Source organism: Sorex fumeus, unplaced genomic scaffold (assembly GCF_029834395.1).
Source record: "Sorex fumeus unplaced genomic scaffold, SorFum_2.1 ptg000128l, whole genome shotgun sequence".
Classification (NCBI taxonomy): domain Eukaryota; kingdom Metazoa; phylum Chordata; class Mammalia; order Eulipotyphla; family Soricidae; genus Sorex; species Sorex fumeus.
Window position 1 is genome coordinate 5,105,347 of NW_026606185.1, and position 22,640 is coordinate 5,127,986.

The window sequence follows — 22,640 nt, forward strand, 5'->3', positions numbered from 1 at the left end:
CCTAAGCTGTTGCCTACCACTGAAACTCCATATAGTTCCTTCAAATCTAAATGATAATCTAGCTGGATAGCGTATTCTTGTGAAGGTATTCATTTCACTGAGTTTTTGACTTATCTTTCCATATTCTTCTGGTTTATAGTGTTATTTGATAGAACTGCTATACATCTAATGGACTTTCCCTTGTATGTAAGATACATTTTTGGTCCTGCTGCTGTCAAAATTCTGTCTTTGGATTTAGTCATTTTTCCTAATTGGGTGTATTTTTACTGGGATCCCTTGGGTCTCTTGGATCTTGGTGACTGTAATACACAACCCTGGGACTTTAATAATTTCTGTTTTATTTTTATTTTTATTTTTTTCTTATAAGGCACACCTGGCATACTCAGGTGTTACTTCTGGCTCTGCACTCAGGGATTACTCCTGGTGGAGCTCAGGGGACCATGTGGGGTGCCGGGCATTGAGCCCAGATCAACCACGTACAACATAAACACCCTATCTGTTATGCTATTCTTCCACCCCACTTATTAATGGTTTCTTTAACTACTGTTTCTTCATCACATTTGCTTTCCTGTTTCTCAGGGACTCTGATGGTTCTTATACTGTTCTTCTTGATCTCATTCTATAGTTCTATGGTATGCTGTTCATTTCTTTCCAGGCTCTTTTCCACTTTCTGATATTTCTAGTGGTTTCCTGCTTCTCAATCTTTAGCTCAGTTTCTATTATTCTGAGAAATAGAGCTTCTATTGACTTTTTATATTACCTACCATGTTCTTCGTTTCTGTTGTTTCTGACTGCAGTAATTTCCTCATTTTAACTCTTCGTTTCTGTTGTTTCTGACTGCAGTAATTTCCTCATTTTAACTCTCATACTTCCCTGTGCTTTGCTATTTGTGCTATTATTTCCTTGAACTCACTGAACATCTGTATCATAGTGTTAAGAAAGGTCTGAGGATTTACTGGTGGTGTTTAGTGGTGTTCACATCTTTGGTGATACTGGTTTCACTCATTGAGCATGGTAAGTTTCTATGTGTTTTCCCCATTATTTTTCTACCATTCTTGCAGTCCTGGGGTGAGTCTTTGTAGTTAACCTCCCTGGAAAATACTGAGGGATTATACTGGAGATTGCCTCTGTCTTCTTGGGGTATCTTCACAGAATGACAAGAATAATAACTGAGCAGCATGAAATTTGTTCAATAGATCTGTTGCCTCAGGAGCTGGGTGCGGGTCCTTAATATGGCACAATTTGGTTGTGTATTCACTGGATAGGAAGGGGCTTTCCCTCCAATTTGAACTCTGTTTCCAGTTTGGAATAGGTTCAGTGAACCAGAGGCAAGTGATATGAATCAGAAGCAGGCTCACCTGGCATGCTGGAGCAGCAAGCACAAGTCCTAAGGCCTTCTTAATTTTAGTTCTTCAGTGAGTGTATCATTATTGCTCACTTTGAACGTCTAGGTCTTTGCTTTCACTTTATCCTTCCCTATGAATGCCTTTAACGTTTTCTGATGTCTATAGCACAGTGGTAGGGCGTTTGCCTTGCACGCAGCCAGCCTGGCTGAGCCGGGTTCGATTCCTTTGCCCCTCTTGGAGAGTCCGGCAAGCTACTGAGAGTATCTCACCCACATGGCAAAGCCTGGCAAGCTACCCGTGGTGTATTCAATATGCCAAACACAATATGCCAAACACAGTAACAACAAGTCTCACGATGGAGACTTTTTGGGCCCGCTCAAACAAATCGATAAACAATGGGAGGACAGTGCTAGAGTGCAGATGTCTATGGACTTACCAAATTCTGGTGTTTATTTTTTCACATAAAAAATTGATTGAGCATGTTAGTATACAGCCTGAAGTAAGAAAAATTGTTTTCCTTAATCAATGTTTTGCAAAATTATAGTGAAATATTCTAAATGTATGGGGTTTATAAGGGATTGCATTTAATAGAGGTTGAGGATTAAGTAAGTTGAAATCTTTTATTAATTGATTGATTGATTGATTGATTTTTAGTAAGTTGAAGTTCTTCACATTTCCAGCCTAGTATTGTTTTTGCTAATGTCTTTAAATATGAACACTACTTTTTCAGTCCACAATCACTAACTGAGTTTCTATTGGGTACAATGTTGGTTTTGATCTTCTTTCCTTCTAGAAGCCTGTTCTGGTACTATTTCCAGTCAAGCCTATTCTATTACATTATGGTCAAGAGTACTTCTTCCCATCATTTAATAACTTGTCTATTCCAGCTTTAAAACTTAAAGGTTTGGCATTTTTCTTCTTTGAACTTTCTTGAATATTGGTATCAAACCCAGTTCCACCTTGTAGTGTTTCTGTATAACAGTAATGGGAAACACTTCCTGTTTTGATGAAGTAGGTTTTATCTCTTAAGGGCAGATTTTGTATATTCTGGTGGAACCTTACCCACGGCCTCTTCAGATTTGTTTTACTTGGTATTATCTTCATGAAGTTTCATGTTTCATCTATACAGATAAAGTATAACTTGGGTGCCCTTGAAATGTTTCCTTTCTGAAAGATGTTTATGGGCCATTAACTAAAATGATCCTTGCTAGATGCCTTGGCCACATCTAAATATTTTTTTCTTCAACTATTTTTTTATTGATTGAACTTCCAATGTTTTACATAATACTGTTAATCATGGTTTACCATGCACATAAATTCTATACCACCCCATCACCAGTGTACCTGCATCTTTCACCCAGGAATTCCTATAGCGCTCCCTTTGCCACCCTCTCTCCAATAATTCATTGTGTGAATCTATTCTCTCTTTATATTTTGGGTGCATTTTAAATATTTCCTAGTAACTTATGTTCTACAAGAAGCAAGTCTAAGTCGTGGTCCCCTGCAGGCACTTTAGAACACAGTTCCCATTGTTCTTGGTAGCTGCTTGTTGAGTGCTGCTCCACCGACTGGGCTTGCTGTGTCAAGTTGTCACCCTCATACCCACTGCTTTATTATACTCTGAAATTCCGGTATATAAAGGTGTCCTTGTCACATGGTTCTAAGTTTTTACAATTACTGTCATTTCCATCATCTTCTCAAAAGTTCTCAACTTTTCTGAGGGTTCAAGGAAGAGTGTATGAACCATATATCTCAGATCTGCAACTCCAATCTGGAATAAAACTAAATCAATCATTTCCCACTGCTTGTTTTCTTTTCTTCCTGCATTTTACAACTCAGCACATGGTCTCAGTGTTCATTCAGTTTTCCATACAAGAAATTGGTTTTAGCTGATGTTTAGCTCTTTCTTGCTGATTTAAAATAATATTACTTGTAAATTATATTAAAGTATTTAAAAATAATTGCACACTTCTTTTTCATTGATGACATAGAAATATATTGTACATGTTTTTTTCTGGTTGTCATTATTAGGTGTCAGAAAGGGAGGAGTAAGAAGTTGGTATGTTTTTGTTTGTTTTTAGTTATTGGTGCCAGGGATCAAACCAGGACCTCAGTCATTGGGGTCTATGATCTGCCATGGCTATATTACTGTGATATACTGTATTGCTGTGATCTACTGCTATATCTCTGGGCCAATTTATTCAAGTGTTTTTGCAATGACTTTACCATTTAGTAAAATCTTTTTTGGTTAAGAATTCCTTAAAAATCGGTTAATGGTATTATAGTCCAAGAGAGTTGCCTAAACTCTCATAGGCTCTTTAACTCATGTCTTCCCCATATCACACTAATCCATAACTACATATAGAACAATTTTCTCTGAAAGAAAACCATAAACCCCTTCACTCCAAGGAAAGAGGGGGGAAAAGAACCATAGTAAAGTGCGTAGAAAAGGCTACTGACTTATAATAATGAATTCTACTAAGAGGACAATGATCACACTTGTGGGAGGAGAAATGATAACTCCCAGCTTCTTTCTGCAGGTTAAAGAAGACTTTTGATATGACAGCTGTCATTGTTCTTGTAAGACCACTTGAGATAGATGCTTGAAAGACCTATCTTCTAAAGCCATTGGGGCTTGAGTCTATGAGATCCAAAAGTATAGCAAATGAGCACTGGCATGGGTGGTCTTTGAATGAAGTCAGGAGTGATCCCTCAGCATTGCTGTCTGTGCTGCCAAAACAAACAAACAACAACAACAAAAAACACAAAAAAAGAAGGAAAAAAGGAAATGTTTGTTAATAGATGTATTTTTCTGTCTTAACACAGATCCAGGGATTAACACAGAGACTTTAGACACAAATGGCCATCTCAGGTGGAATAAAATGCTCTACCCTAGTTCATTTTGGGGCACTGCACAGTCTCCTAAATATCACCAGGTGCAGCCTTGGGGGTCTTCAAGCATCACAGGGATGATCCAGGTATCACATCTTCAGGCCCTTGCACTGAACCCGATTGATGGGGAAATCTGGAGGGACTTTAGGCCTCCTGAACAGGGCTTCCCCAGATACCCACCTCCCACCTATCTTGGAATACAGCTTGATGTATTCCTCAAGGATGAGATCCTAATTCAGCATACTTCTAAGGAATGTCTTATATGTTCCCTCGATACTGAGCAAGCATGGGTATGTTACACCTGTGTTCCATGTCTAGCTTGCTCTGGGTTTCCACTGTCTCAATGGAATAACCTTCAGTATGTTTACGTCATTCTGGCTTTTGTTTCAAGTTCTAATGTCTAGAATGTATACTTTTATTAGCCTCAGAGCCTTGTATAGGTCAGAAAGCACTTCAACTGTGACGTCAAGGGCCTGATACAGAGGACATAGAAAAATGCTTGTCTCCTATTCTCTCCCTGAAAGGTGTCTATTGTATACTTCAAAAAATGCCACTTGAGTGTTCCTATTTTAATCATCCTGAATCTAAGTGTTTCTTCTTTTATATTAAACTAGCATAAGAAGACTAGAGAAATGACAATTCTATCTAATGCATAGAAACCAACATGGGCAGTCACAAAAAAAGAAAGAAACAGAGAAATGGGTTTCAATCAAAAGAACAGAATAAAATATCAGAAATAGAACCAAGTATATAGGGAAGGAATGATGGATTTTATAAAGATTTAAGAACACTAATCACAAAAGAGAGGTGAGGAAGATGCATGAGTAAAGTGAGAATTTCAAAAGATATGAAAATATGAGAAGTTGCCAAACAGAAATTACAGAGCCAAAGACAATGATGTTTTCATGGGAGAGATTCCAGGAAAAAAAAGAATATAGAGACCTTATTTGAATTTTTTTATTATTTGAAAACTTCATTATTGGAAATGTTTTATGATTTGAAAACTTTTCCAATCTGGAGTTGGCTATACTTGCACATACAGTCAACTTCAGGAAGCTCAGAAGGGCCCAAATGAGATGGATGCAAAGATATCCACACTAAGACATATTATAATTAAAATGTCAAAAGTTAAAGACTATAAGTAGACCTTAGAAGCAAACAAAAAACCCCATATATGTGGAATCTATGTTTATAAGTGTAGTAATTACACTTATACTTACAATTACACTTACCTCTTATGTGTGGAAATAAAAAGAAACACAGTAAGTGAATAAACAATGGCCAAAAGGAACAGGATATGAGAACTGGTCTATAGCATGGAGCTTACCATGGTGGGGCATTGGGCTAGAATAAGAGAAACTGAAATAACAGTGGACGAAAGTGGTCATTCTGATGGAAGGTGTGGTATCAATAATTTGTATGCATGAAACCCTATCTTAAACATTATTGTAGATCAGGGTACCTCAAATAAAATCCTAAATTTTAAAAACTAGAAAGCATTGGCATATAATTTGTTGGCTGAAAAATAATTGCACAATATTCTAAAAATACTGAAAGAAACCAACTGATGAACAAAAATACTGCATCTGATCAAGTTGCCCTTCAGAAGTGAAGAATTAAAAAACTTTTCAGACAAGCAAAAGCTGCTGGAGTTTAATCAACACTATACTGGCTTTACTGGCAATATTAAAGGTCTAAATTTCATTAAAATGCCTGTGAAGGAAAATAAAACAGATGCAAACTCATCACTGTAACAGATTCATGGGGAGTCTGATGCCAAAAGTGGGAAGGAAAATCTCCCAGATGGACGTACATTCTAAATAAAACTGCTTGTGGTTCACACCTCTTTGCACACCGGGCTCCCTCAAGAGTCTGGAGAGAGAACATTGGAATCAAGATGAAAGGCTTGACAATTTTCCCTGATTTTCTTCTTGATTTAGAGACAAGTATAAATCAGTCATAAAATTGCATCCTTATTCTCTTTATGGCTAGATGAAATTCTGGCACATAGCAACCTTCTCTGGGCCTTGCCTATTCCCTCATACTTCTTTCCTGGTGCTTAAAACATTAAATTCTTTGTCACTTTGCTCCCCTCCTGTGTAAAAATGTGCCCTTAGGAAAAAAGACTATTTATTATTTTTTTGCCTTGGCATATTCTTTTTGACAGAGGAAGCTCATAATGAATCCTTAGTGAGTGAATTAGCACTGTTTAAATCTGATTAATATTTTGTTAGTGTTGAAAATCTTGTCATGTATTTCCACAGAAACAATAAAAAACCCATGACTCATAAATAAATGCTTTTAATATATCATGATTACTTTTTTTTCAGAGTGTACATTTTGAAAAATAAATACAGTCCTTCAGATTTATAAATAAAAACAAAGTTAAACACACCTGTACTTGGTTGTGCAGCCTATTGCTTAATGAAATTCCCAAATTAGTTTCTTATTTCTCTGAATAAACAAGATTCTCTTTCGGCCTACTTACTGAATGGGAGGACTGTTTACATGATTCTTCAAGTCAAACTACTAGGAATTTTAATTCCTTCTATGTCTTTCTAATGCCTTTCCATTGCCAAATTCCATTTTGCTTTTTTCCAAGTACCTTATTGCAGAATTTCACCTTTTTCTGTTAATTGATCACATTGTCCTATTAACAGTCTCTTGCCTGCTGTTTCACTTCTCAGACCTTTAATTCAAAGCATATATGACAGTAAATGTTTGTACTATTGCATCAATACCTTACTCAAAGTCTTCTGTAGCTCAGATGGCTCCCATCACTCAGACTTGGCCTCATCTATGTTCCTTTAAATATTGGCAATAATTAATGGTCAAAGGTCACAGGACCGTGTTTACGATGGTGATGGGTGGTGGGGTGGATGCTCTGATGGTGAGTATGATGTTGAAACATCATATGCATGAAGCCCTATCATTGACAGTGTTGAAAATTGTGATACCTAAAATTTGAAAATAAATATGTAGATATGTAGATATTGGGGAATGAATATATTTTGAAAGAAGAATAAAATTGAATCTTCGAGATATGATTATGATAGCAAAGAAAAACTTTTCACTCCAACTCTCGTTTATTTTTTAATGCTATTTAAATTAATATTCTAAAAACTATATTATGTGATCTAAATATTGTCATCAGTTTAGTCATAATAGCATATAATTTCAAAAATAATTTCAACTGATATGTCTTCTATGTTTTCCCCAATAAAATAAATAAAATACATATTTCTGTGTGACATTTATATAAAATTTTTATTATGTAATATTTTACTATTATTCTTTTACACGTCAATCACAACCTCTCTTTGATAATATTTCCACATCCATTGTATCCATGCCAAGAATCTTACTGGTCTTTTGGTCTAACAGGAAAGCAACTGATATAATAAACTCAAAATAAGAATTAATTAAGCCAATGACTATTTGTCTTAAGGTCAAGAAGACTTACTTTAGTCAAACACTAAAGTAAGTGTTTGTAAGTAAAGTAAGTGTTTCTCTTCTCATTCCTTTCTGATCATAGAGAATAAAAAATGAATTTACTTATTTAACATCTCTAGTCCCTATATTTAATTTATGCTTTGTGATGATATAATAAAATTATATGAAACCATTTTGATGAAAATGTATGTAATCCCTTGTCTTTGTTTAGACTTAATCCTCTTAAATGGTTTTGTTGTGAGACATTATACCTGACTTTAGGTGCTGCTGATACTGTAAAAATGAAAAAAGAATCAATTTCTATTATGTAGGTTTTCTGTTTTTATATATTTTATGATGAGAATAAACCCGAACTGTAATTTCTTTACTGAGAGAGAGGAAGGAAGGGTACTCCCCCATCCCCCACCTTCACACCCAAGTTTTATTACTAAAATAAAATTTGAAAATCTTGAAGGTTCATATTTCATCTACTATTAGGGAGTTATTCCAGGAATCACTCAAATGGACAGGTTTAGGAATAACTATTACAAAAAGTAATCACTACTGGAAATACTTTTTTGTACAATTGTTTTAAAATGACTTACCTGTCACTATATGTTAGCCAGAGCAATTTTGTTGTTAAACTCATGACACAGAGATAAAGCCTTCAGCCTGGGTACTAAAGATAACTCAAAGATGGTCAAGATTGTACCACTTGAACAAATTCTGACAGTAACTACTCTTCAGCAAAGGTGAGGAAAAAATAATCTTATGAGAATATTCCTAGAGATCACATTCTATGGAAGAACTGCACTGTAGCACTGTACTCCCATTGTTCATCTATTTGTTCTAGCAGGACCAGTAACGTCTCCATTGTGAGACTTGTTGTAACAGTGTTTGGTATATCGAATACGTCACAGGGGGCTTGCCAGGCTTTGCTGTGCCGACGAGATACTCTCGGTACCTTGCCGGCCCTCTGAGGGGGCAGAGAAATCGAACCTGTGTAGGCCACGTGCAAGGGAAACACCCAACCTGCTATGCTATTGCTCCAGCCCATGGAAGAACTATAAACTTAAAATTTTGCTATCTAGTAAGTAGTACTTCATTCTGACAAGAAAATGCCTACCTTTCTCACAGAGGTAAAATTCTAACAAAACCTGAGAAATTCACATTATAGAGATTACATGGTTTGTTAACAACATGAGTGAAGCCAGTTTCAAGAAGAGAGTATGTCTATTCCTGGATGCTCTGTACACAAAAAACATGTCAGCAAAGTAAATAGTATTGAAATCCCATCAATTATCTTCTGAGCTCACTGTGAAAATGACAACAAACCATAAAAAGAGTGGTAACTGTCAGGTTTGCATGGGACAAATGGTGTCCAGCTGATGAGACAGCAACATTTCTAGAATTAAAGATCACCTGCCCCATGGGTCACCAAAGACAGGACTTCCATAGACCACCCCATGCCTGGTAGCCCCCAGACTGCATTCAATTTCCTTATCAAGTTTACCATGCCCACTGGTCGTTGTTCCTTTTCCAACCCAAGGCAACTTAAAACAGAGCTTAGCCTCTCCCAAGGAGCAGCTCTACACCAACCTCACCAGAGATCAGCAGGGACCACCCAGGAGCGCGCCTCAGTAAACTTCTCCTGTTTCTTCCCTTTGCTTATCTCTGTCCCTCTGTCTGTGTAGGGTGAGGTCCTAGACCTGTGACTAAAATTTAGAGCTAAACAACATATTCTTGAAAAGTTAAAAATAAATAGCAATTACCATCACAAAATTGTACCTATTGATTTATTTTCTGATAATTCTGTTTGCCATTTAAAAAATTTTTTTGGACAAAGAAATAGAAAGTTAATTTGTTACGTGGCTACCATAGTGGGAAAAACACCTAATTTATGACAGCAAATCTATGATGATAATGCAATAAACCTAAAATACAAAACAAAATTTATTGCAATATGTTTTAGATACACGAACTTGGCCATGAGCATTGACTCATTCATATGCCTAACAATGCGAATCAGACAATTACGTTTGAATAGATGTGGCTCACTGCTCGCAGTTTCTATCTTCGTTGTCTATGCACCAACATCCAATTACGATAAAGGAGAAATTTATAAATTCTACATGGAGCTGGAGAAGTTCTATAAAGAAGACCACATCTTCTACAATACCATTGTTGGTGATTTTAATGTCAAGATAGGACCAAGATGTTCAGCCGAAGAACTCCACATCGGGAACCATGGCCTAGAATGGAACAAACAGGGTGAGAAACGATCTGAGTTCATCCTGTCGACTAAGACCATCCATGGTAACTCACAGTTCCAGAAGGCCGAATCTAAATGTTGGACATGGGAGTCTCCCAGTGGATGGTTCCACAACAAAATTGACCACATCATATTTAATCGACAGTTTTGCCTGACCAATGTTGCTGTTGTTGCAAAATTCCAAACGGGAATGGACCAATGTTTCCTTCATGCAAACTCCTACTTCACAGAGCAGGGAGAAAGGGTTTTAAAGATTAAGAAGAGAACTCCCAGAACGACCACCAACTGGGAGCTCTTTGACCACTATTGCAACAACATGGGAAGATGCCGTTGCTGACAACATTGACGAAGAATACGAACAATTGGTTCAGCAGCTCCATGATTGTGTGAGGAACACCGAAAGAGAGATAGCCACACAAAGACACCTGTCTTCAAAAACTCTCGATCTCATTAGCCAACATGGCTTGGCGTGAGCCTCAGGCAACCACAAGGGAACATCCAAGCTCGCAAAGCAGTGCATAGAAGTGATAAAGGAAGACCTCAAAGAGAGAAAAGCAGCAGTGCTGGCTGATGTGGCAGAAGCCTGGAAAAGCATTCGCAATGCCCTCCTGTCCTTTGCCAACTACAAGACCAAGATGACTGCCCTCCATCATCCTGATGGATATATCACATCTTCCAGAAGGTCAATGGAGATGATTATCCATGACTTCTACTAGGGTCTCTTCTATAGCCACGTCCACCTAACCACATACCAAATTACGCAGGATGGACATGACATTCCCAGCATTCTACCTTCCAAAATACAACACACCATTTCATCAGTAAAGAAGTGAATAGCACCAAGCCCAGACAAGGTCAGACTTGAACACCTGAAGAACCTGGTGTCAGTATTCACCAATACACTGGTTCCGCTCATCTCACGCTACCTGTCTGAATGCCAGTTTCAGTCCCAATGAAAAACCAGCAGGACTGTTCTACTGTACAAGAAGGGAGGCATCCATGACATTGGCAACTATTGCCCGATCTGTCTGTTGTCTGTCGTCTACAAACTGTTCACTCGAGTCATCCTGAATAGGATTGGCAGAACACTAGATAAAGGAAAATCATGCAAGCAAGCTGGGTTCCGAAAAGGATTCAGCACGATCGACCATATCCACATAGTAATCAAGCTCATTGGGGTTTCTCAGGAGTTCAAGATGATGCTCTGTCTAACGTTCATTGATTTAAAGAAGGCCTTTGATTCTGTGGAGACTGAAGGGGTCATTGAAGCCCTAGCCAAATAGGGCGTTCAAACTCAATACATCAGGATCCTCCTTGAGCTGTATTACAGATTTACTACCAGGATCTCACCATTCTACAAGGAAGTGATCACTGACGTCAAGAGAGGGGTTCAGCAGGGTGATACCATTTCACTGAAACTCTTCAGTGCCACCCTCGAGAACGTCATGTGAAAAATGGTATGGGAAGGAATGGGAGTGAAGTTAGATGGTCGGCAACTACACCACCTCTGCTTTGCTGATGACATTGTTCTAAGAAGATTAGATGATAATTCTATGATAATTAGAAGATTAGATGATAATATGCTTGGAGGGAGATGTCAGTATATTCAACCCTGTTCCATTGGTCTACAGCTCTGCCTTTGTTCCAGTACCATGCTGTTTCAATTATAACTGCTTTGTAGTAGAGTTTGAAGTTAGGGAGGTTGATTCCTTCCATTTTCCTTTTTCCCAAGAATTGCTTTAGCTATTCGTGAGGGCTTATTTTTCCATATAAATTTCAGGAGTGTTTGCTCCATTTCTTTGAAGAATGTCATGGGTATTGTAATAGGGATTGCATTGAATTTGTACAGTGTTTTGGGAAGTATTGCCATTTTGACAATGTTAATTCTCCCGATCCATGAACAGGGAATATTTTTCCATTTCCTCGTGCCCTCTTTTATTTCCTGAAGTAGCGTTTTGTAGTTTTCTTTGTACAGGTCCTTTACTTCCTTAGTTAAGCTGATTCCTAGGTACATGATTTTCTGGGGCACAATTGTGAATGGGATTGTTTTCTTCATGTCACTTTCTTCTCTTTCACTATTCGCATATAGGAAAGCCATGGACTTTTGGGTATTGATTTTATAGCCTGCAACTGTACTATACAAGTCTGTAGTTTCTAGGAGTTTTTTGGTAGAGGTTATAGGGTTCTCTTAGTATCATATCATCTGTGAATAGTGAGAGCTTGATTTCTTCCTTTCCTAAAGCAGCATATTCTTTAGTAAATGTTGGATTAAAGGGGAAATCAATGAAGATATTTAAAAACTTTTCTGAATACAAGAGAGAAAATATGTGCTATCAGAAAATAAAGGACATAGAAAAAGCATTAAGAGGAAAGTTCATGGCAATAAAGACATCAGGAAATAAGACACAACTCAAATAAATTAACTAACCTAATATTTTAAATAACTATAATAATTTAAATAAAACCCACAGTAAATAGAAGAATTAAAAGAATAAAAATCAGAGGGAGTCAAGGGCTCTGCATCTCCTCACTCCTCTGCACCTTGACCATATTTCAGTCTTTCAGGTCCTGAAGACCTGCCTCTTGAACCCAGGATCTGCCTATGGACAAGTCATGCTTATGCTCCCCTCTTACCCCATTAGGTGCATCAAGGGCACTGAACCTGCTCCAACCCTATTGTCCTCGGTGTGTGCTGACTTCTTTTTGAGGCCTAAGTACCTGGAAAACACCCACCACCAGATTTTAAACCCCAAATAGCACAGATGCATCACGTCCATGCATTGCCTCTACTTATCCAATGTCAGTAATTCTTGGAGTGGTAACCCCCTGACATCTGAGTACCTTAACAATTCACTATGGAAATAGGAGTAATTGGTTATTAACTCGCATGAACTCCTAAATAGCATCTTAAGGGCACAGGAATTATTAGGAAGACAGATCATAAATTTTCATCCCTTACGTGAAGACAATGAAACAGATCAGATCTCAGATAATTGGGAATCTGGATGTCTGCTGCCATGTTGATCCTCTAAATCCCAACTAAATCTCCCAGGAGATGCTCCCCAAGCAGCTCAACCTTATAGAATTGCCTCACCCACTGTTGAAAACCTCGGGATGCCCACAGGAGGCAGGCGGGCCAGATACGCACCAAATTAAGGTGTGTGGGTAGCCTCACGCACACTCCACATACTTCCGGAAACCCCAGCAGCCCCACCTACCACCCTCATCTGCAGCCTTGTCCACTGTTTTGGTCAGACCATAGATCTGGAAATGGCTGAACCGCTTGGCTGCTTATATCTCCTGAAGCAGCAAAAATCGTAATGGATTCTTAGACAAGGATTCATCAACCCTTCAATCAGATATAGCAATGTTCACATAAATTTATTTTTTAAATACATTGGCATTTTGACATTAATATTGCAATTTTGTTATCTAATAAATTTTAATCTTAGTATTGTTTCACTGTTGCCCCTTTTTCTAGATTAAATAAAAGATTAAGAAAGAATAGGGAACTGATTTTCATAGCTTAAAAATTATCTGAGTTTATTCCAATACTTCAAGGAATTACAAATAGCTACAAAGAATGCTCATTTAATCTGCACAATTAAATTAAGGAGTCAGAGCAATCAATAAAGAAAATTATACATGAAATAGATCATTAGCACAATATTAATATTAACATTAACAATACTAATGTAAATGAAATATTGATTGAATTTCTTTTATTAATATAATATGTATTATGTACACAGTATATTTATTTATTGTACTAACATAATACAATAAAAATTAGAAATAAAATACTCTATCTCTGTCAAAAGGTAAATGGAAAGCGATGAGCCACCAAAAAAAAAAACAAAAAGATAATTGGGAATTTGAAGCTCAAAATGCAGTTACCACAAATCTTTTAAAAGGTGAAAAAAAGGAATTCATCTGCTCTGACTGACAGTAACAAATAAGCTCAAATAAAGTCTCAAGCTTCATTGAAGTGGACCTCAAATTAACACCCCATGCAATGACGATTGAAATAAAGCAACTATTGGAAGAAAAACTCAACCAGCTCAAGGATGAACTGATCTGGGATATTAGAGTTCATGCAAATGAAGTTAAAGGTGTTAAAGAATACAATAGCTATCCACAGAACAGAATTTAGCATGCAAAGAACCATATCAGTGATGTTTAAATCAAAAGACCAGTCACCAACAATAATGAAACAGAAAAGGATAAATTAGAAAATAAAAATTATAAAATTAGAAATAAGAAAAGAGAAATTAGAAATAAGAAAAGAGTACTGCCAGGAGAATTCCTGAGTGCAGGGTTATGTGCAATCCTTACCATTGCCAGTTGTGGTGCAAAAAAGACAAAAACAACAATTGGAACTATATCAGATCAAAGACAAACAAAAGGGACTATACTAAATTAGATATCTTCTTCATGGCAAACGTAACACTACCTAATGCTTAAAGGCATGTAACTGAACAGGAGAAAATATTTACATTCAGCACAACAGATAAAGTTTCACATGCTGGGGTGCCGCCAACAGGTCAACCTGTACCTGATGGTGCCTTCAGGCTTCCTGACACTCCAAAATTGCTGTGCCTATGGCCCAGTGGCAAGTTGGGACCAAGTTTACCAAGAAATTAAATGGCCAAAAGTTAGGTATGTGGGAGCCACACTCACAAATCACCTCTGGCTCAGCTATACAAGCTCATTCATTTGCCTTATTTCAGAGAACCATAAATAAATCTCGAAAGAGATCAAAGCCACAGTTAATCTCAAACTTGCATATGGCTGAACAGACTCAGGTAAATTGGGGAGAGGGGACAGTTGGCAGAGCCCCCAGTAGCCACTTGCTTCCACAACTCCAAATCGCTGCCATACCCCTGGCCTGACTCCACGGTCTTAGGATGGACCTCACCAAGATATAATCTGCTGAAAATTCTGGTATGTGGGTTTTTTGACTGAAAACTCCAGGCTTTCTCAGAGTTGGGGTGGGCTACCTACCCCCACTTTCCAATACATATGGAAGCACTGTCAATCACTCTCACGAACCAACTCCAGTGCCACCCTAAATATCCACTGCTGGCCTTGCTTCAGAGACCCCTAAGTAAATCTCTAAAGAGATCAAAAGCCACAGAAAAACTTGTACCCGTGCATGGCCGAACAGATTAGGGTAAATTGAAGGGGGGGGGAGGTTGGCCTGTGTCTGCCCAAGCAGAGCCCCTGGCAGCCACTTGCTTCCACAATCCACAATCGCCACCATACCCCCAGCCTGACTCTACCATCTCAGGATGGACCTCACCAAGATATAATCTGCTGAAAATTTTGTAATGTGGACCTTAGCGCATCAATAGCCCTGACCCAGAGATATAGCAGCAAGTTACAGAAGACTCCACAGCACCGGAGATTTCTCCAGATCTCATACCGAGCCAAGTTACCTCGGATGGAGCAGGTGCAGGCTCCCTGACTACTCCACATGGAGTTCTTGTGACCAAGAGCTTCCACAAGCAAGGCCCAGGCATACGGGTTCCAGGACTAAATCTCCAGGCCACATGGCAGTGGAGGACCTGGGCTGCCCCTCCCCACATCCTGACCCCCGACACAGTAGATTGACTGTCATGTCCACAATTTGCCTCTGGGTGCCATCTTAGCACACCAACAGCCCTGACTTAGAAACTCCTAATTGAATCCCAAAATGGATTAGTGCCATACAGAGATGTCTCTGGAACCCAACCATTTACAATCTAGAAATTTATATTTATAATCATGGCAGTGCAAGCTCTCATGATATTAAAAATGAATAATGAAGAATACATTTTCTAGCATCTACCCTGGCAGGTATGCTTGAATAGTGGTGGGAACTTTTGAGCAAAACATAATGACCCAAATTAGAGAAAGACTATTGAGGAAATTGTCTGCCATAGAGGCAGGGTGAGAACTTGGATGTGGGTGGTGGAAAATGTGCACTCATGGAGGGATGAGTGTTCCATCATTGTGTGGCTGAATCTCAAATATGAAAGCTTTGTAACTCTATCTCATGGTGATACAATTAAAAGAAAAGTAATGTGGCGTTCATGCCCAGTTCAATCAGCTTAATCAATGGCTGAGCAAGTAGCAGTACTCCTACATTATTAAAAAAATAAAGGAGAACATGAGTTGTCCCCCACGAGCAGCTCTCTGGCATGGCCATGGCCCCAGAGGCCCCTAATTCAGAACCCAGCAGTTTTGGTAGAAATGTGAATGAACTATGCATTAAGCTATGGTGCCGTGCCCCTCCCAGGAGGGAAAGGGTGTCTGTGTCTTCCCCATTCTCACCCCCTTTTGGCAGCACAGTGGCTACTGCCTCAGAGCTTATAGGACAGCCAGGTATGAGCCGGGGATGACAGGGCAACTGTGGCCTCCTGGGATGGGGGGTGGAACTGGCACATCCTTCCCGCCCTGCCGAGACCACGAGTTGCCTCCCACGAGTGGCTCTCTGGCACAGCCATGGAACCCAGAGGCACACAAACCAACCTTGGAACCATGCGGCTTTTGGCAGAAATCCCTCCAGACTTAATTAGTAAAATATTAGAAATCTAAAATTGCATGGCCGCTATTGCTATCATGACTGCTCAACATCATATGATCTTCATAGCCAGCAATAGAAAACAAATTATTTCACAATGCCTTTTCAGCAGGTTTGATTGTTGGGGGAAAATTCCAAAATAATAATAGTGCATCTTTTGTCAAAATAATGAATGTAATCAAAGTAGAGAGAGAGTTAATTGGAAATCATCTGCCTCACAGGCATTGGGAGGGGTGGGCTTAGGGGAATATTGGGGTTCTTGGTGGTGGAAAATATGCACTTGTGAAAGAATGGCTGTTTGATCATTGTATGACCGAGACTTAAACCTGAAAGCTTTGTAACTGTTCTCACGGTGATCCAATAAATAAATTTTAAAAAAAAGTTTCACCTGCAACAACAGAAGCAACCTATATGTCCAAGGGCAGATCATTGGATAATGAAAGTTTCTCTCTCTCTCTCTCTCTCCCTCTCTCTCTCTCTCTCTCTCTCTCTATATATATATATATATATATAAATACTACGATGCTGCAAGGAATGATAAAGTCTTGCAATTTGATACAACCTTAAGTGAAGTGAGTCAAAAGAAGGAAAAATAATGATCTCACTTATCTGTGGTATATACAATAGGAATATAAAGGAATGAAAGGTATCAAGTAGGGAAAGCTAGATTTCCCTTGACTCTATATTATAGAAATGATGACAGGAAAGAAAAGAAATCGAGGGTGGAGAGTAAAAAAAATGCAGGTGGGAGGTAATGGGCAGAGGTTGGGGAGTTTGAGGCCGTAGGTAGTGCAGAAGTGTGCTCTATGTATATATCTAAACCATAGAGCTGTTTACATTGCAAGCATGAGACACACACTGTTATAATTAACCTAAACTATGCTTATTAGAGGAAGGTTAAAAGTTTGGAGGGAACCTGAGGACATTGAAGGGAAGTTAACACTGGTGGTGGGATTGGTATCAAAACACTGTACGTCTGAAACTACTATAATTAGTGTTGTAAATCATGGTGCTGTAAAAAATATTTTTTAACAATAATACACTGTGAATCCCCGCTATTAAATAGTGAGTGGCGGCCTATCATGGCAGGTAAGGTACTTTGTGTATAGCCTGCCCAGAAACCTCATATGGTCATTAAGCACAACCAGGAGTGAGTGATTCCTGAGTGCAGAGCCATAAGAAAGCTCCAAGCACTACAGGAGTTCCTTCCAAAGCCAATAAATAAATAAAAACTGGAAATAGGGTGGGGTAATAGTGCAAAATATTGAGGTGAGGCGTTCACTTTTCCTGCAGCTAACCCCAGTCTAATCTCTGCTGCCTCGAGCACTACCAGAGATCCCCGAGAACAGGGCCAGGAATAAGCCTTCAGCACCATCAGGTGTGACCCTAGAGACAATAAATACATTAGATTTTCAGTTTAACAATAACATCCATAGGCACACATCTAAGGATACACCAGCACTAATTTAAAGGAATATTTGTAACCCGATATTCATAGCATCATTAATTTCATAGTCCAAAGTATGAATTCGGAGAGCCCGGCAAGCTACCGAGAGTATTCGATATGCCAAACACAGTAACAACAAAGTCTCCAATGGAGACGTTACTGGGTCTGCTCGAGCAAAGTATGAAGTCAATCTAAATGCCAGTCAATAGATAACTGGATAAAGAGGTTATGGCAGTATGGAAACTCCACACTTTCGTTTCCTTTGGCCAACCCTGGTCTGGTTCTCTAAACACAGAGTCAGAAATTTGTCCCAAGAAGCACTGAATGTAACCCAAACTTCATCACCTCCAGATAGTAAGTTGATATTTTAAAACAGTAAAACACTTAACTAGTATAAACAATAAAACTAACTCCAAGACTGAGTAAAGACTGAAGTAATCCCCAGTTCAATGGAAGAAGAGATTGAAATGAGAAGCTAGAAGGATTATTTTGGTAGTAGAACTAGAGCTTTTGTAGTGGGTACAGTCTTAAACATATAAAAAGAAAATAAACCCCTGAAATTCTCATATTAGTAACAATTGATGGAATAAGCAAAATATTATATATGTACATACATATACATTTAAACAGTGTAACTTTGGTTAAGTGTGTTTTTATTTTTTATTTGCTTTATTCAAATTTTATGTGAGAAAATGAACTAACTTTATAATAAAAATTAAACATAAGTGTGAGAATATTTCTTAGATTTACAGTATTTCTAAGGAAAATGTAACAGCATTCTAGGTTTTCTGGGTCTTTGAATTATTATTTGACTGGTGCCTTTTATCTCATAAAGTTTTTCCTAAAATGTGATATTGGCAATGCAGCAAAAGACCTAAGACTTCCCTAGATTCTGTCTTTGAATTTATTTCTTCAACCTACAGCACTAATCCAGAAAAATTGATGTGATATGTCTGAGTGAAGTCAAGAGTAAAATTGTTAATATGTAAGAATAAAGCATTCCTGAATATCTGCATGCCAGAGGGTATAATACTTAGACACATAATGTAGTGAAAGTTGTACAGTGAAACTTAATGTGGCAATTTCTTTTTCTTCTCACAGAGAACAGAATAAATAGTTTAATAAAGACAAACTATATAGAGCATTAAGATTTGTGAAGAGCAACTAGTAGAGCTCTAGAAAAGAAATCATGTTTTATGATTGATTGCATCCTTAAATATATGCTATTGACCAGGCCTTCCTCCTTCCAGATAGAGGAAATATCACTCTATTCATATGAAAGTATTTTTCCTTTCAGATTTAAATTCAAATCTGATTTGACAAAAGGGAAATTATGAGTTGAAATGGAATTCTTTAAAGCTGACTAACAGTTTTTCACTGATGTAGGCACTTGGATTTAGTTACTAAAAAGTATTTCAAATCCAGAAATGCTATGTGTAACCTTATGTGTCTCCATTAGGCTTGCATTGAAACACAAAAACTTGTTTTGGTATGATCAGTCATATCATTTGACTATTTTGCCCTACTGGCTCAGAACTATATCTATAATTCTCCCCTTCACTGGAAACATCTGAATAACATCCAGTTGTACTGGTTCCAAGGTTTTCTTCATTGCTCATTCAAGCAGAGTAGAATTTGCGGTTCTCCTGCCTGTTCCTGGTGGCCATTGCTTCACCTTGATGTCATGCTCCAGCAGATGGACATCTGAGACCATGTCCTGTCTCTGCCTGTTCCCCAATCCTGGAATTTCTCATCTAGCTCTAACCTCAGGGCAACTTCACCTCCTCCATCATCACCCTGCTCCCTTAAACCACTGCTGTGGTCACATAACAGTTGGAACATCTCCATGTGTGACAATTTACCAAAAGGTCAAAAGTGACTGCTGTGTTTATGAATATTTCAATGAGGCTAAACTAACTTGCAAATGAAACTTGAACACAATGACAAATCCTATACTGAATGGGAAAATAAAGAATATTTTTGTTGTTGTTTTGCTTTTGTGCTGAACTTAATTTCAGGGGCAACCAAGCGGCACTAGCTTGAATCCTGGTTGCTGCATAATATGAGGTGAATATAGCTATTTACATTTTAATTATATCTCTCATTCTCACTGGGAGTTGATAAAACAGGCTGGGTAAATTATTGTGATGAATTATATAAAATACTCAAAATTAACTTTTTTTCTCCCCACCTGCTGTGGTTTTATTTATAGGCTTTTCTCTAGTTTTTCTTCCTAGAATTAATTCAGTCATATAAATACCCCCCTGGTGAATATACTGTATAAGCCTATCTCTAGTATTAAATATGTGGGAGCTCAAATTTAATTCAAACTTATCATTCTGAAACATAGTATTAGGCCACCCTCTTTCCATCCAGTCAACTGCAGATGAAATATTTTACTTTTTAATTTTCCCGGGCCTAAAACATCTCTTTAAAACCTCCTGTGAAGTATTTGATTGCAACTTCATCCTTTTAACTTGTAAGTACCAACCTCAACATCACTTGTTCTCACATATAAAAAAAGGCCTCTTGTAGTTGGATCTAGGTATAGTATCTTCTACTAGTCTATCTGCCCCTTGTCTATTCACCAAGTCTGTCTCACCAAGATCCGAAGAACCTCAAAGGATCCTGTTACCAACTACTCTTCCCTGTGCCATGACCATCTGACACACCATGTGAAAGTGTGCAGTACTCTGGACTTGCCTCCATAGAAACTCTCTGGCTGGGAACACGGAGGGAAGTCCACACATCTTAAAAGTAAAAGTGTCTCTTTCCAGTGAGAACTGCTTCAGAAAATGGACTCCAGCCCATATCCTGAAAAGCATTTTGGCCACCAACTCTAAGGAAAATAAGGAGGGGGAGATAAGATAATTAAGACCTTATGTTATTCCCTTCTGCTAAAAGGCAGGGATATGGATACTCAAAATGAGTTGCAGTCCTTGATCTGTAGAGCTGCTGTTAGCCCTCCTGCCACTGCTTCAACTGCTCTGGTGGGCTATGCCACTTTCCCCCCAGCTTCTTCACTTCTGTTGCCTTCCGAGTTTTGTGAGGGGAAGTGGGAGGACACATGAAGTGAGGCAATGTATGGTTGCTGAGGTGCTGGATAAGAAGGTTGCTGTGGGTGCCTTGTATATGAGCTGCAAAAATAAAGAACTATGACACATAGACTTTGATGCTTGGTGTACTAATCTTACACAGTGTCCACATGAATCAAAAAGGTAATGAACATCTGTTATTAAAATATGTGTTATCCCTAGGTGGACTGGCAACAGCTCTGTGCTAATTTAGTTCACTGAAACTGTGGGATTTGTGAACACCCCTTATTTTCCAATCCCAACTTCAGTATTTTTCTCAGTACCTCAGATAAAATCTTGGATAGAACTTCAAACTTAAAGTTACTCTAGATAACAGAATTTCCTTTTGTATCTTTAATTCCAGGAGCATTACATTCTCAATAATTAAAATATTCATGCCCTGTAATAACCAAAGCTGTAAGCATACTTTGAAGTTCAGTTTTTCCTTTCCAACTGTGTCAGCTTCCCACAGGGAAACTGTGGAAAGAGGGAGAAGAGGGAGAAAGTTCCTTTTCTTCTAGCCTTTTCCACGATTGGACAATCTCTTGGTTTTGGGAAAGGGATTGAAGAGGATCAAGAAGAATTTTACTCAGTGACGCTGGTGAAGTCTAGTATCATTACTAAATCATAGAGGCCTTGGCTGACTCCTTGACATAGCTGCAGTAGCAGAAGTTTAATTGCATTGTCTTCAGCCTCTGTCTTTAATAGTCTCCCTCCGCAGGTGCCACAAGTGCTGGAAGCCTTGATAGACCGCACCTTTCCTAAGATCCCTTCATTAGGCCAGTTTCCTTTGCATGCTAGAGTCTTCTTGGTTCTGCAGAAAATATAGACATTAGTGTTGTTGCCAAGAATCTCTCTTCATCAAGTCAGCTACAAATTAAGTATTTTACTTTTTATCTTTTTGAGACCGGATAACATGCAGTTTTATCCTGTTTTCTCAGTTCATAGAGCCATGATTTTAATCTTGCTGGCACATTTGAAATTTTGGGAAAAAAATGATCACTAGCTCCCATTTCCACCATCCTGAGTTAATGGGTGTGACCTAGTATGGATATTTATAAAAGATTCCCAGTGACAGTATATGCAAAGACTACTCACTGATCGTAGGATGAATAGCTCTGTTAATCCCTGAGCCAGCCAATATGTCTTAGTGACTCTCACCCTTATATTAAGAGTCTTCACAACCCCCTTTCAAAGTTAGTCTAGTGTCTACCTACTTCACATCTATCTTCTTGCTTCAAAATTTGGGGATTTTATTGAAGATGAATCTAGAAGAGTCACACTTGAATATCTAAATGTCTGAGAAACACCCTTGGCATTATAAGTATGGAGAAATATTAAGTGTTTGTATAGTTTTTATACTAATATAAACACAAGGCCATGCTATTTGGGTAATGTACTACCTAGGAAATGTAAATTACTTTAGTTCTGTCCTCAATAAATATCACATTTTGAGTGCTTATTTTGTAACTCCTATCCTAAAATGTATGTATTTTTGCCTATATTCAGAGTTTGAATATTTGTGAAGAGATATGAAATGTGTTAATTTCTTTGGCTAGCTTGTTAAACACTCTTTAGAAATTCTTACTCAGCATACTTAAAAACAGGGAGC